Source organism: Eptatretus burgeri, chromosome 5 (assembly GCF_056783735.1).
Source record: "Eptatretus burgeri isolate ZD-2024b chromosome 5, Ebu_testis_v1, whole genome shotgun sequence".
Lineage (NCBI taxonomy): Eukaryota > Metazoa > Chordata > Myxini > Myxiniformes > Myxinidae > Eptatretus > Eptatretus burgeri.
Genome location: NC_140965.1, coordinates 31967544 through 31980343, shown reverse-complemented (window position 1 = coordinate 31980343; position 12800 = coordinate 31967544). Strand labels below are relative to the sequence as shown.

General features: G+C 47.8%; 1 pseudogene across 1 annotated transcript; it reads left to right on the top strand.

The window, feature by feature from the left end:
- Positions 1–1781: 1781 nt before the first annotated feature.
- On the top strand, positions 1782–9604 carry LOC147026172 (uncharacterized; annotated as a pseudogene). Its single transcript, XR_015058138.1, has 3 exons — positions 1782–2022; positions 6657–6704; positions 8789–9604. The product of XR_015058138.1 is annotated as an uncharacterized LOC147026172 (transcript).
- The last annotated feature ends 3196 nt before the right edge of the window (positions 9605–12800 follow it).

Genomic DNA, 12800 nt, shown 5'->3' with positions numbered 1-12800 from the left:
CCCATGCCCCTCCCCCACCTACCACTTAAATTTTGGCCCACGTCCCCCCAAACACTGAAATTTTGGCCCACGTCCCCCAACTACTGAGGTTTTGGCCCACGACTCCCCAAACACTGAAATTTTGGCCCACGTCACCCAACTACTGAGGTTTTGGCCCACGTCCCCCAACGACTGAGGTTTTGGCCCACGTCCCCCAACTACTGAGGTTTTGGCCCACGTCCCCCAACTACTGAGGTTTTGGCCCACGTCCCCCAACTACTGAGGTTTTGGCCCACGTCCCCCAAACACTGAAATTTTGGCCCACGTCCCCCAACTACTGAGGTTTTGGCCCACGTCCCCCAACTACTGAGGTTTTGGCCCACGACCCCCAACTACTGAAATTTTGACCCACGTCCCCCCAAACACTCAAATTTTCACCCACGTCCCCCCAAACACTGAAATTTTCACCCACGTCCCCCAACTACTGAGGTTTTGGCCCACGTCCCACAACTACTGAGGTTATGGCTCATGCCCCTCCCCCACCTACCACTTAAATTTTGGCCCACGTCTCCCCAAACACTGAAATTTTGGACCACGTCCCCCAACTACTGAGGTTTTGGCCCACATCCCCCAACTACTGAGGTTTTGGCCCACGTCCCACAACTACTGAGGTTTTGGCCCATGCCCCTTCCCCACCTACCACTTAAATTTTGGCCCACGTCTCCCCAAACACTGAAATTTTGGCCCACGTCCCCCAACTACTGAGGTTTTGGCCCACGTCCCACAACTACTGAGGTTTTGGCCCATGCCCCTTCCCCACTTACCACTTAAATTTTGGCCCACGTCTCCCCAAACACTGAAATTTTGGCCCACGTCCCCCAACTACTGAGGTTTTGGCCCACGTCCCCCAAACACTGAAATTTTGGCCCACGTCCCCAACTACTAAGGTTTTGGCCCACGTCCCCCAAACACTGAAATTTTGGCCCACGTCCCCCAAACACTGAAATTTTGGCCCACGTCCCCCAACTACTGAGGTTTTGGCCCACGTCCCCCAACTACTGAGGTTTTGGCCCACGTCCCCCAACTACTGAAATTTTGGCCCACGTCCCACAACTACTGAGGTTTTGGCCCATGTCCCACAACTACTGAGGTTTTGGCCCACGTCCCACAACTACTGAGGTTTTGGCCCACGTCCCACAACTACTGAGGTTTTGGCCCATGCCCCTCCCCCACCTACCTACCACTGAAGTTTGACCCACGTCCCCACACCACTGAAAATCTGGCCCACCACCAGTGATCCGAAGCTGACACCTGTAGTTGTGGTTTATCAATGTATGACATGTAGTGACCATCGCGGAATCGTTCGTGGCAGTTATCAGTTTTAATATTTTTTTTAATAACCGTTGTTCTACCCTTTCTTGAGTTGCTGTTCTTATTCCCCTGTAGAAGACATCTTGCAATGGTTTACATTACGTTTTGTTGACTCTGGTGATTTTGGGATCCGGAAACGTTTCAACTGTTAAAGAACGACTAGTTTTTAATCAGATACACGAGTTTCTCACAAAATGTTTTCCGGTTCCTCGGATACGTGAGAAACTGATGAGAGAAAAATAAAGATTCTGTGTAATCCTGAGAGAACTTCCGAGGTTCCGTGTCGGAGGCGTTCCTCGATTACGTTTTTGATTTTCCGAGGATGAATGCCGCTTTTCATTGGCTCATACAAATCATGTGACTTTTTTGAAAGTTGCCGCTTTTCATTGGCTCATACAAATCATGTGACTTATTTGAAAGTTGCGGTTATTAATAGTGTTTTTTTTTTTTCTCCTCACGTTATTGCCGTGACGTAAGTCGAGCGACACGTGATTCGCACAGACCAATGAGAGGAGCTGAACCCGCAGTTCGCACAAAAAAAAAAGAAAAAGGAAAGATTAGGCGTTCGGCCTGAAGAAGAGATGTTTTCTCTGAAGAGATGGAACGCGGTGGCCATGTGGAGTTGGGACGTCGAGTGCGACACGTGCGCCATTTGCAGAGTGCAAGTCATGGGTCAGTCTTGCTCCAGGTTCAGTGTCACGGGTCGTTTCAACATCCGAGCAGATCGAATCGATCTCTTGGCCTAATACCTGGGGTGTGTTCCATCACCGATCAGCTTGCTATCGCTTGCCAAGCCGGCCGTTCCTTATTCACCATTTCGTTGGAGTGCTTGCTTGAACGCTTAAGCCGCTTGGTGAGCGCTCTATAAGCTGATTGGTCATGGGATCCACCTCTGCATTGATTACATCTTAAAACTTGCTCAATTTAAAAGGTCGGAGGTTCGGAACACCGGAGGAGGAGGAGGAGATGTTTAAGTCTTGTATACTCGAGCGACTTGCGGTCGGTTACGAACGACGAAGTGTGACGTGTGAGACGAATTACCATCCATACGATACTTTCAACCTCTTAATAAATGTGGTTCATTCCGGGGAGAACTGGGGAGGCTTGTAGAACGTGTTCATCAGGAGATAATAAGGATCACTTTAAAAATAAAAAAATATATATAGAGCATTGTTTTGTTTTTTTTTAAAACGTGTTCTGATTTTGGGAGAAGATATAACAGCCTTGTTATGGGGTCTTGGGTGGGGACAGGAGGAAAAGTGGAGGTTGATGATAGGGAGAGAGGAGGAGGAGGAGGAGGAGGAGGACAGGATGAGGAGAAGGAGGAGGAGGAGGACAGGATGAGGAGAAGGAGGAGGATAAAGAAAAGGTGTGATGACGGGAGGAGGAAAAGGAAAAGGTGTGATGACAGGAGGAGGAGGGGGATAAGGAAAAGGTGTTATGACAGGATGAGGAGAAGGAAAAGGTGTTATGACAGGATGAGGAGAAGGAAAAGGTGTGATGACAGGAGGAGCAGAAGGAAAAGGTGTGATGACAGGAGGAGAAGGAAAAGGTGTGATGACAGGAGGAGCAGAATGAAAAGGTGTGATGACAGGAGGAAGAGAAGGAAAAGGTGTGATGACAGGAGGAGGAGAAGGAAAAGGTGTGATGACAGGAGGAAGAGAATGAAAAGGTGTGATGACAGGAGGAAGAGAAGGAAAAGGTGTGATGACAGGAGGAGGAGAAGGAAAAGGTGTGATGACAGGAGGAGGAGAAGGAAAAGGTGTGATGACAGGAGGAGGAGAAGGAAAAGGTGTGATGACAGGAGGAGAAGGAAAAGGTGTGATGACAGGAGGAGCAGAATGAAAAGGTGTGATGACAGGAGGAAGAGAAGGAAAAGGTGTGATGACAGGAGGAGGTGAAGGAAAAGGTGTGATGACAGGAGGAGGAGAAGGAAAAGGTGTGATGACAGGAGGAGGAGAAGGAAAAGGTGTGATGACAGGAGGAGGAGAAGGAAAAGCTGTGATGACAGGAGGAGAAGGAAAAGGTGTGATGACAGGAGGAGGAGAATGAAAAGGTGTGATGACAGGAGGAAGAGAAGGAAAAGGTATGATGACAGGAGGAGGAGAATGAAAAGGTGTGATGACAGGATGAGGAGAAGAAAAAGGTGTGATGACAGGATGAGGAGAATGAAAATGTGTAATGACAGGAGGAGAAGAAAAAGGTGTGATGACAGGATGAGGAGAATGAAAAGGTGTGATGACAGGAGGAGGAGAATGAAAAGGTGTGATGACAGGATGAGGAGAAGGAAAAGGTGTGATGACAGGAGGAGGAGAAGGAAAAGGTGTGATGACAGGATGAGGAGAGTGAAAAGGGTGATGACAGGAGGAGGAGAATGAAAAGGTGTGATGACAGGAGGAGAAGGAAAAGGTGTGATGACAGGAGGAGAAGGAAAAGGTGTGATGACAGGATGAGGAGAAGGAAAAGGTGTGATGACAGGATGAGGAGAAGGAAAAGGTGTGATGACAGGATGAGGAGAAGGAAAAGGTGTGATGACAGCAGCAGCACAAGGAAAAGGTGTGATGACAGCAGGAGGAGAATGAAAATGTGTAATGACAGGAGGAGAATGAAAATGTGTAATGACAGGAGAAGGAAAAGGTGTGATGACAGGATGAGGAGAAGGAAAAGGTGTGATGACAGGAGGAGGAGAATGAAAAGGTGTAATGACAGGAGGAGAAGGAAAAGGTGTGTTGACATGAGGAGGTGAATGAAAAGGTGTGATGACAGGAGGATGTGAATGAAAAGGTGTGTTGACAGGAGGGAGTGAAGGAAAAGGTGTGATGACAGGAGGAGGAGAAGGAAAAGGTGTGATGACAGGAGGAGGAGAATGAAAATGTGTAATGACAGGAGGAGAATGAAAATGTGTAATGACAGGAGGAGAAGGAAAAGGTGTGATGACAGGAGGAGGAGAATGAAAATGTGTAATGACAGGAGGAGAAGAAAAAGGTGTGATGACAGGATGAGGAGAAGGAAAAGGTGTGATGACAGGATGAGGAGAATGAAAAGGTGTGATGACAGGATGAGGAGAAGGAAAAGGTGTGATGACAGGAGGAGGAGAATGAAAAGGTGTGATGACAGGAGGAGGAGAAGGAAAAGGTGTGATGACAGGAGGAGGAGAATGAAAATGTGTAATGACAGGAGGAGAATGAAAATGTGTAATGACAGGAGGAGAAGGAAAAGGTGTGATGACAGGAGGAGAAGGAAAAGGTGTGATGACAGGAGGAGAAGGAAAAGGTGTGGTGGCAGGAGGAGGAGAGGAAAAGGTGTGATGACAGGAGGAGGAGAAGGAAAAGGTGTGATGACAGGATGAGGAGAAGGAAAAGGTGTGATGACAGGAGGAAGAGAAGGAAAAGGTGTGAGGAGAGGAGGAGCAGAAGGAAAAGGAGTGATGACAGGAGGAGGAGAAGGAAAAGGTGTGATGACAGGAGGAGAAGTAAAAGGTGTGATGACAGGAGGAGAAGGAAAAGGTGTGATGACAGGAGGAGGAGAATGAAAAGGTGTGATGACAGGAGGAAGAGAAGGAAAAGGTGTGATGACAGGAGGAGGAGAATGAAAAGGTGTGATGACAGGAGGAGGAGAAGGAAAAGGTGTGATGACAGGAGGAGGAGAATGAAAAGGTGTGATGACAGGAGGAGCAGAAGGAAAAGGTGTGATGACAGGAGGAGAAGGAAAAGGTGTGGTGGCAGGAGGAGGAGAGGAAAAGGTGTGATGATAGGAGGACAAGGAAAAGGTGTGGTGATAGGGGAGGAGGGTGAAAAGGTGTGGTGATGTGGGGAGGAAGAAGAGCAGGATGAAGAAAGGGTGTGATAGGAGGAGAAGAAATAAGGGGTGTGATTTGGTGGGGGGTGAGGTGGAGGAAACGGTGCAATGTTGGGGGGGAGGAGGGAGAAAAGGTGTGACGATATGAGAGGACGAGGAAGAACAGAGAATGTCTCAGAAATCCAGGGGTATTCATGGATTGATCAAATTTAACGGGTGTGCTGTAAAAAGTGGTATAAACTGGGAACCAAGGTGCTTCGGGCGTTGGAGCACACTCTTGTTTATAGGAGGATATTTTGGATCTTTAACTGAGCCCAACGATCCTCGATCAGACCAATACTCAGATCCTTTTGGCAAGGTGAGGGGTCTGAAGTCCACATTATTGATCAATCTCGCTCTGCATCTCACGAGCCCGATGTTTGCTGTCCTCGTCATCCAAACACATGTAAACCTCAGGATTCATTACCAGTTGAAAGCAGCTTCATTGTGATTTGCCACTAACTGTATAAATAAAATGTTCTCTACTTGTCATCACCCTGCCTTACAATGGGGTGAAATTGTCTTAAAATGGCATTTTAACTTCGGCACAGATGATCCTCCTTCCTCCCCCTGAGGTGTACAAATGTCGAAGAGTTGTCACTTCGTTTTTGTGCTGTTTGCTTCATCTCGGTGGATCATGTCTTTGTATCCAATGTGTGTGAGGCCTTCTGTCAATCATTTAGAGCCCCCCCTGCCCCTTTTATGGCGATAACGCACCCCCACATCAGAACTCTACTTTCCATCCACTCTAAGCCGATTTAGCCTGGCTTGACCGGTGTGGAATTACTGGGGATTGTTTTGGATAGTGAGTGCATGGACACACTGTCGTAAGTGGTGCAAGGCCTGTGGGTGGAAATTGGAAGAATTGTCAGTCTGAGTCTGATTTGAGCAAAGTAAGAGAAAGAGAGAGAACACACAATAGCTGTTTGTGACTTCTTGAGTGCTCATGACTCTCTATGCAAACCTGCTTGTAGAGATACCTCGCAAGCCATTATTACAGCGCGGCGACATCGCACTGTTATATAATTGGTTTTCCTCTAGGTTGGCAGGATGGCCCTAACCCTAACCATGAACAAATTCCAAATTCCTGCCCTAACCTACCGAGGGCATTGCATCAGTGGGACAGGCCTGCCCTCAGGCAACGATGCTACCCCCGCAGCCTTTCTTGTGCTGTATACTAAAGGAGAAGATTTTCCTCAACTTGGGCTTGAGGTTAGGTTTTGGTTTTGTACCCCGATCTGTCCCTATCCGTTCTTTGTCGTCACCAGGCTTGCGGCAAGAGTGAAGTTAAGACGCGTATTCCGTGTTTGTCTTTGTAAGCCGCGATCGAACAGAATAGCATTGTTGGGAAACTGGTGTTATACGTCTCGAATGTTTGAGGCATGCCAAACTAATCGCATCGATTTATCAGCCTTAGACGTGGAAATTTCACTTTTGCCCACTTACATTGAAAACAAATTGTTTTGCAGATGCGTGCCTCCGATGCCAAGCGGAGAACAAGCAGGAGGACTGTGTCGGTAAGTTTTGTCTTGCTTTCATGAGCATATGTTAAAAATGGCAACAAATAGCAGGTCTTGATCTCCCCACGTCCACGCGATGGTCGAATCAATGTTTGTATCTTACTTCTCTCTGCAACATGAGCACACTTTACCTGGAGGATGATTGTGTCACCCTCCCCACAGTGACACACACACACACACACACACACACACACACACACACACACACACACACACACACACACACACACACACACACACTTACACATGCAATTCTGACAAATCGTCACCCTACCAACCCTAAGTCCTCACTCTTTCCTTCCCAGCCTTAAGGCATCAATCCCCTCCCCACACTGAAGCCTTCAAATCCCACCAGAAAAAGTCCTCAACCCCTCTCCCATCTTTACTCGACCCCTCCTCCTACTCATAAAAAGCAAACGGGTATTCCCACGTTGACACAGCAGAACGTTTAACACTTTCTGCTCCCCTATCATGCTCTCACCGACTTCACAGAAACCCGTCGGTCGCCTGTTCAACTCACAATTTTGAGAGAAAAAATATAGTCCGAAATACAAGCAAGGACCTGCGTAAGCTCCGCAGTAAAAGTGCTGCTTGAGAGGAATTGTTCTCAAGGGGAAATTCTCAAGGGTTTTGTTTTTGTATACCTTGTCGAGGCTCGTATGAGAGTGAACACACAACACGCAGCAAGGGGGGCATGGGACAAGAGGGGTAGGAGAGGGAAGGACAAAACAGTGGGGAACAAAGACATGAGGAGATCTGTGGAAGGAAGAGGGATGGGGCTGGGAACATGGGGAATACAAGATGGACATTACAGGGACTTTCAGGAAGGAAAGCAGGGAATTTGAAGGAGGTGGGTTTGGGGTGGATTAACGGGGGTAGAAAAGATCGAGGATTTGGATGGGGGACGATAAGAGGTGGTGGTGAACAGCTGTTTTGAAAGCCTGGAGCTAACAATGGGATTGAACAGAGTAAGGGAGCTTGTTCCAAAGGTGGGAAAAAAGAGGAATGAAAGAGTGAATGTGAGCAGTGATTCGTGATTTTGGTAGTTTTACCAGAAGGGGGTTGTTGGCGGACCTTGAGCACCCTGTGGAAATGTGGTTGGGACAAATCGCAAACAGAGCAGGGGGGGGCGAGACCAGAGAGGAGACTGTAGAAAACAGAAAGACCACCAAACCTGCCTGTGGTGAGAGAGTGAGAGGCCCAAAGACTCGGCCTCATCGCGGGAGATGCCAATGTTCTGAAATGCCTTGGTTTCCACAGCGTGAAGCTGAGAAAGGTGGGAGGCAGGAGCACCAGCCCAGAGGGGAGGACAGTACTCCGTCAGGTTGTGGACGAAAGCGTTGTATGTGGTCAGGAGCTCAGGTGGGCCGAGGAAGGACTTTGCACGACGGACGATGCCCAGTCGGCGACTGGCTTTGGAGGCCAGGTTTGAAATGTGGCTTTCTCAGGAAAGATCATGGTACATGGTGAGACACAGAAACGTGAAAGAAAGGACTTCTTCCAGAGGATTGTTGAGAAAGTGGATTGGGGGTTGGGAGGGGGGTTCCAAACGGTCCTTTCGGAGAGACAAAGTGAGTGTAAGATTTGTCCGGATTGAAAGACATGTTCCACGTGTTGGACCAATTTGTGATTTTACCCAGATCGTGATTAAAAAAAAAAATCACTGACAATTTGGAACCAATTTCAGAGTCAACTCCGACCAATGGGTGTCACTCACATGCACGGCTCCTTTTATATGCAGACCATAGAACTTTACTCGAATGACCACCGAATCAAAATAATATTTCCTCCTTAAGCCAATGTGAATGAAATCTCCAGCAAACACTGTGATGATGATCGGTAATCTGATGATTTTGAAATGAAATGAACAGTGATTTTATTTTATTTTATTTTTTTTTTTTAAGACCAAACGACCTCATTTAAGGTCCTTTCCAGAATTGCAAACAACATTTGTTTGAGCAGTGGAAGTGCTTTTTTAATCACCTTTTGAGGATTTTGAAGTTCTAGCTGCTGTTGGGTTTTTGATTCTCTGCAATAGATGAGCAAAGTGTGTTCAGCTGTTGCGTGGCCATGCCTTGCAGTGGTCTGGGGCGAATGCAATCATTCCTTCCACAACTGCTGCATGTCACTTTGGGTGAAGCAGAACAACCGCTGCCCACTCTGCCAGCAGGATTGGGTTGTCCAGCGGATTGGCAAATGACCATCATGCAAGTCGACTCTCCAACCCTGGGGTCATCTTTTGCTGCACATATCACCTCATAGCGAGTGCCTCCTTTGAATCCACTTCCTGCATTTCATAAAAAGTCCAAACTGGCTTGTGTCGAAGAGTATGTAACGAGCACTCACTGTATCAGAATTGTGATGTGACTACTTGTTGAAAGGCGAAGACTTTGAGTGAGCGGGGTGGGGGTGAGGGGAGGGATCGCGAGAGGTTTCGTGATGACTGGGATACCAGGGAAGATGATCTCTGACCATCTGAGTTATGATGTTTAAAGATTGAGACCCATCAAGTATTCCTAAACATTCATCATTGTGCAACCAGACTGTTCTTTGGTGTTCGAGACTTTGGCACCAAGTGCTTTCTCAGCGGTTTTTCATGTGCACTCGGTACGCGAGTGTGATCTTTAAGAACAATTGGTTGATTTCTGGATTTTCCACATGTATTGACAGTTAATCTGACGGCACTTTATTTATTGGCCTAATACCCAGGAGTTGCCACAAATTGTGGCCATTTCCCTTTAGTGTCTCATCTCGGTTTGCCTGATAGGTTGAATTTAAACGTTTTTGCTGTTTTGCTGTGGAAAGGTTGGGATTGAATGAACGCATGGTTGCTTACCTTTCCTGTAGCTCTTGGAATTGACTTGCAATGATGCAACAATAAAAAATATTGAGGAGAATTCTTTTTTTAATGAAATACATACATCAAGACTTGTGGAAGAGCAGAACAGTGGGGGCACGGGGGGAAAAGGTGCATGATGGGCCAATAACACGATCAGAACACACATGTATTGTAGCACAAAGACGGAAGCAAAACGTATTAGGCAAGAGGAGGATAGGGTCCTAATGGGTGTAGTAAAGCTCAGAGGTAGACATTGGAAAGACCCTGAAGTGAGGGTGGACACCAGACTTTAAAGTCCTGATGGGAAAAGTTTGAGACATCACACTTGGTGTTAAGTAAACAATTACAAACACACGGTGAGATAAAGGGGGAATTAATAAATGGAGGTGTGCATTAACTTTGGACCTGGTTTGGGGTTGGGAGGAGAAATATAAGGATTTGCAGCCATGAAAGGGCAGGAATTGGGCAAAGAAGTGAGTGCATGATGAGTAAGACCAGAATCGAGCCAGTTTGTGAATGTATATTTGACGAGGATTGAACTGCGTATTTGGCTTGCGAGTTGCATCACTACTGAGTTGTGATTGCACTGCTTATGCAGTGTTCCTGAACTTCAGCATCGGATTTTGGCCTAGGTGCCTTTAAAGCCCACCAGCTCATGACAGTGGACAGAAGCTCTGCTAAATGTCCATTTGATGAACAGTGTACTCATTACTGCAAGGCCGTGCCTGCGAATCGAGCATAGACGGGACAGCACAACAGTGAGTGTGTTCCCTCTGTGCCATCCTGTTGCTCATATAGCCGGTAGAAGGCTGCAAGGCGACAAATCGACCTGTTGTGAGAAGCCAATGACAGGGAACATCTTGGACCCCCATTGCCTTAAGATGGTAAGCTGTTGGAAACAAGAGAGTTAACCGCACCAGTTCCCAGTGGAAATGATTCCTGACATTTGTGAAGGTCTTGCACACCGTTAAGCTGAGAATGCCAAAGGAAGGACTTACCATGTAGAGAATTCCCAGGTGGTGGTTAGCTTTGGAGGCCAAGTTGGATATATTATTTGCCCAAGACCGTTTGTAGTTGATTGTGACGTCCAGGAGCTCCAGAGACGACCTCATGGGGATTGGCCACATAAATTGGGAGCTTTTCCAGCTGGTCTTCATGAATGAGAAAAATGTGAACATGGATCGTTTCCTGCCTCAAAAGACATTATGAGTATAAGAACTGTTGCTTATTTCTCTAACAATCAGCAGAGAGGGATACAACTGCAGCTGGCCTGGCCGAAAGGTGAGGAACTACCCTACATAGAGTGGTGTCTACTGCTCAGTGATACGATACATTTTCCAGTGACTACTTTCCACTGTTACCTTGTGCACAAAATAAAAGTTCCATCTTCATTTTATCTACATAACATGTCACATGCATTTCACAACCTGTATTAAAGGGATTTTTAGGCAAGATATGGCGACGCAGAAATTCACAGAAGTTGTATTGTTGTGAATTTGGAAGCTTACTGTACACAATAGCCAGGTCCTATAGATCAGTTATTTTGGTATGTGTTTCTCGGAGGTAGGGTCCCGTCCTATGTTTAATGGGTGATTAATTGTTCGTGCGCTGTGAATTATTTTATAGTTAGGATTTTTACAACAACAACGACAACGCCCATCTTCACCACCAACAACAACTACAGCTACGACTACTACATCCACGACAAGAACGCCATCTTCCCACACTCGACCGGTCACCATTATGGATGTGTTTTTGGCTGGGGATGTGGGCGGAGCTTTCGTCGTCTCGGGTCGAAGCTCTGCTCCGAGGAGGGAGGAGAGCGTTTCCTGCAGCCACTGAGCGGAGGGCGAGTACCACACGCGCGCCCCAGCCAATCGGGAGGCCGCCACGAGTTGCCTGACAACCCACCGGCCAACCGGGAGGCGAGTGGCACGGCCAGAGTGAAGAGAAGGCGGGTGTGCGCGAGGAGGTCCTGTCTGTTTCCCTTTAGCCTGTCCCACGAAGGATCGCCTGCCTGCGAGCCTGTCCCGCGAGCCTGTCCCGCGAAGGATCGCCTGCCTGCGAGTCTGTCAGGACGAGAGTAGCTTGCCTGTCTCCTCTGCTGGCGCTTGCTGTCTCGTCACGTGCCGGAGGAGCATGCTGGAGCCCGATGCTGCCCTCCGTATCCGGTGCTTGCAGCGTCATCGAGTTGCGGGTTCGAGTCCCGCCGAGCCGGATCGTCAAGGGGCGCACCAGGCGGGAAGGTCCAAGTTAGCATCCTTACCTCCAGCTCACCTTCCCTCCGAGCTGGGGGTATCAATAAAGGCCCCTCCATCATTTATTTTGGGTTGTGTGTCTGTGTGTGGGCCCGTCTTCAAGTATAGTTGTGTAAGTGCTTTCTTTTGCTCATTGTACATTACATTTCTTATTCAGATAACTCTGCTCTTCATGTGCTTCCCTTCCCCCCATTGTAAATAAATCCCCTCTTGTTGAATGTCCTAGCTCGTCCTTGTCCTTTCTATCATTGGTTTGTGGCACTGCGAACGGGAATTAGGAGGCCTCATTGTTTCCGTAATCGTGCAATTGGCCGGCAGGGTTCTGGTACTCTCCGCTCGGGGTACGACTCGGATCCGGTTCGTTAATGGCCCGGATCGCGCAGATCCTGCCTAGGGTGAATTTCCCCGGTAGTTTGACGACTTGGGTATTTAGGTATATTGAAATTGGCAATTGACCCTACCCCACGTGGTTGACCTATTGGCGATCTTCGGTCCGATAAGGGATCTGTGACCTTTCGGATTTATCGGAAAGGTACGACTTAAATTCCGGGTGTTCGGTGGAGCCGACTCTACTGCTCCCCCTAGCGGTCGTGCTCGCCACCGAGACCCGGCCCCACAACAGTATATTGTTGCGGTTCTGCAAAACCGGCACTCCTCCGAGGCAATGGCACACAACATATAGAAATCCGAAGAGAGTTATCTCATTAGTATTGGTTTAGTTCGCCCTTTCCATATGTCTAGTTGGTACATTGGACAAGATGTGTTGCGTAGGGCTTTTAGTTCGGTCTTCAACCCAATATTCTTGTTTCTTTCACTTTTTTTTGGTTTACTTCCCTTTATTTCATATGCAAACCCCACCATGCAAGCACGCACACCAGATCACTCGCCAGCGTGGGGAGGCAGCATCTGCAGCCACCTAATTTGCATACGTGCGTCATTTCCTGTTCAAACCGTGCCACAAACCAACCAACGCCTCACCTAAGATCCCCGCCATGC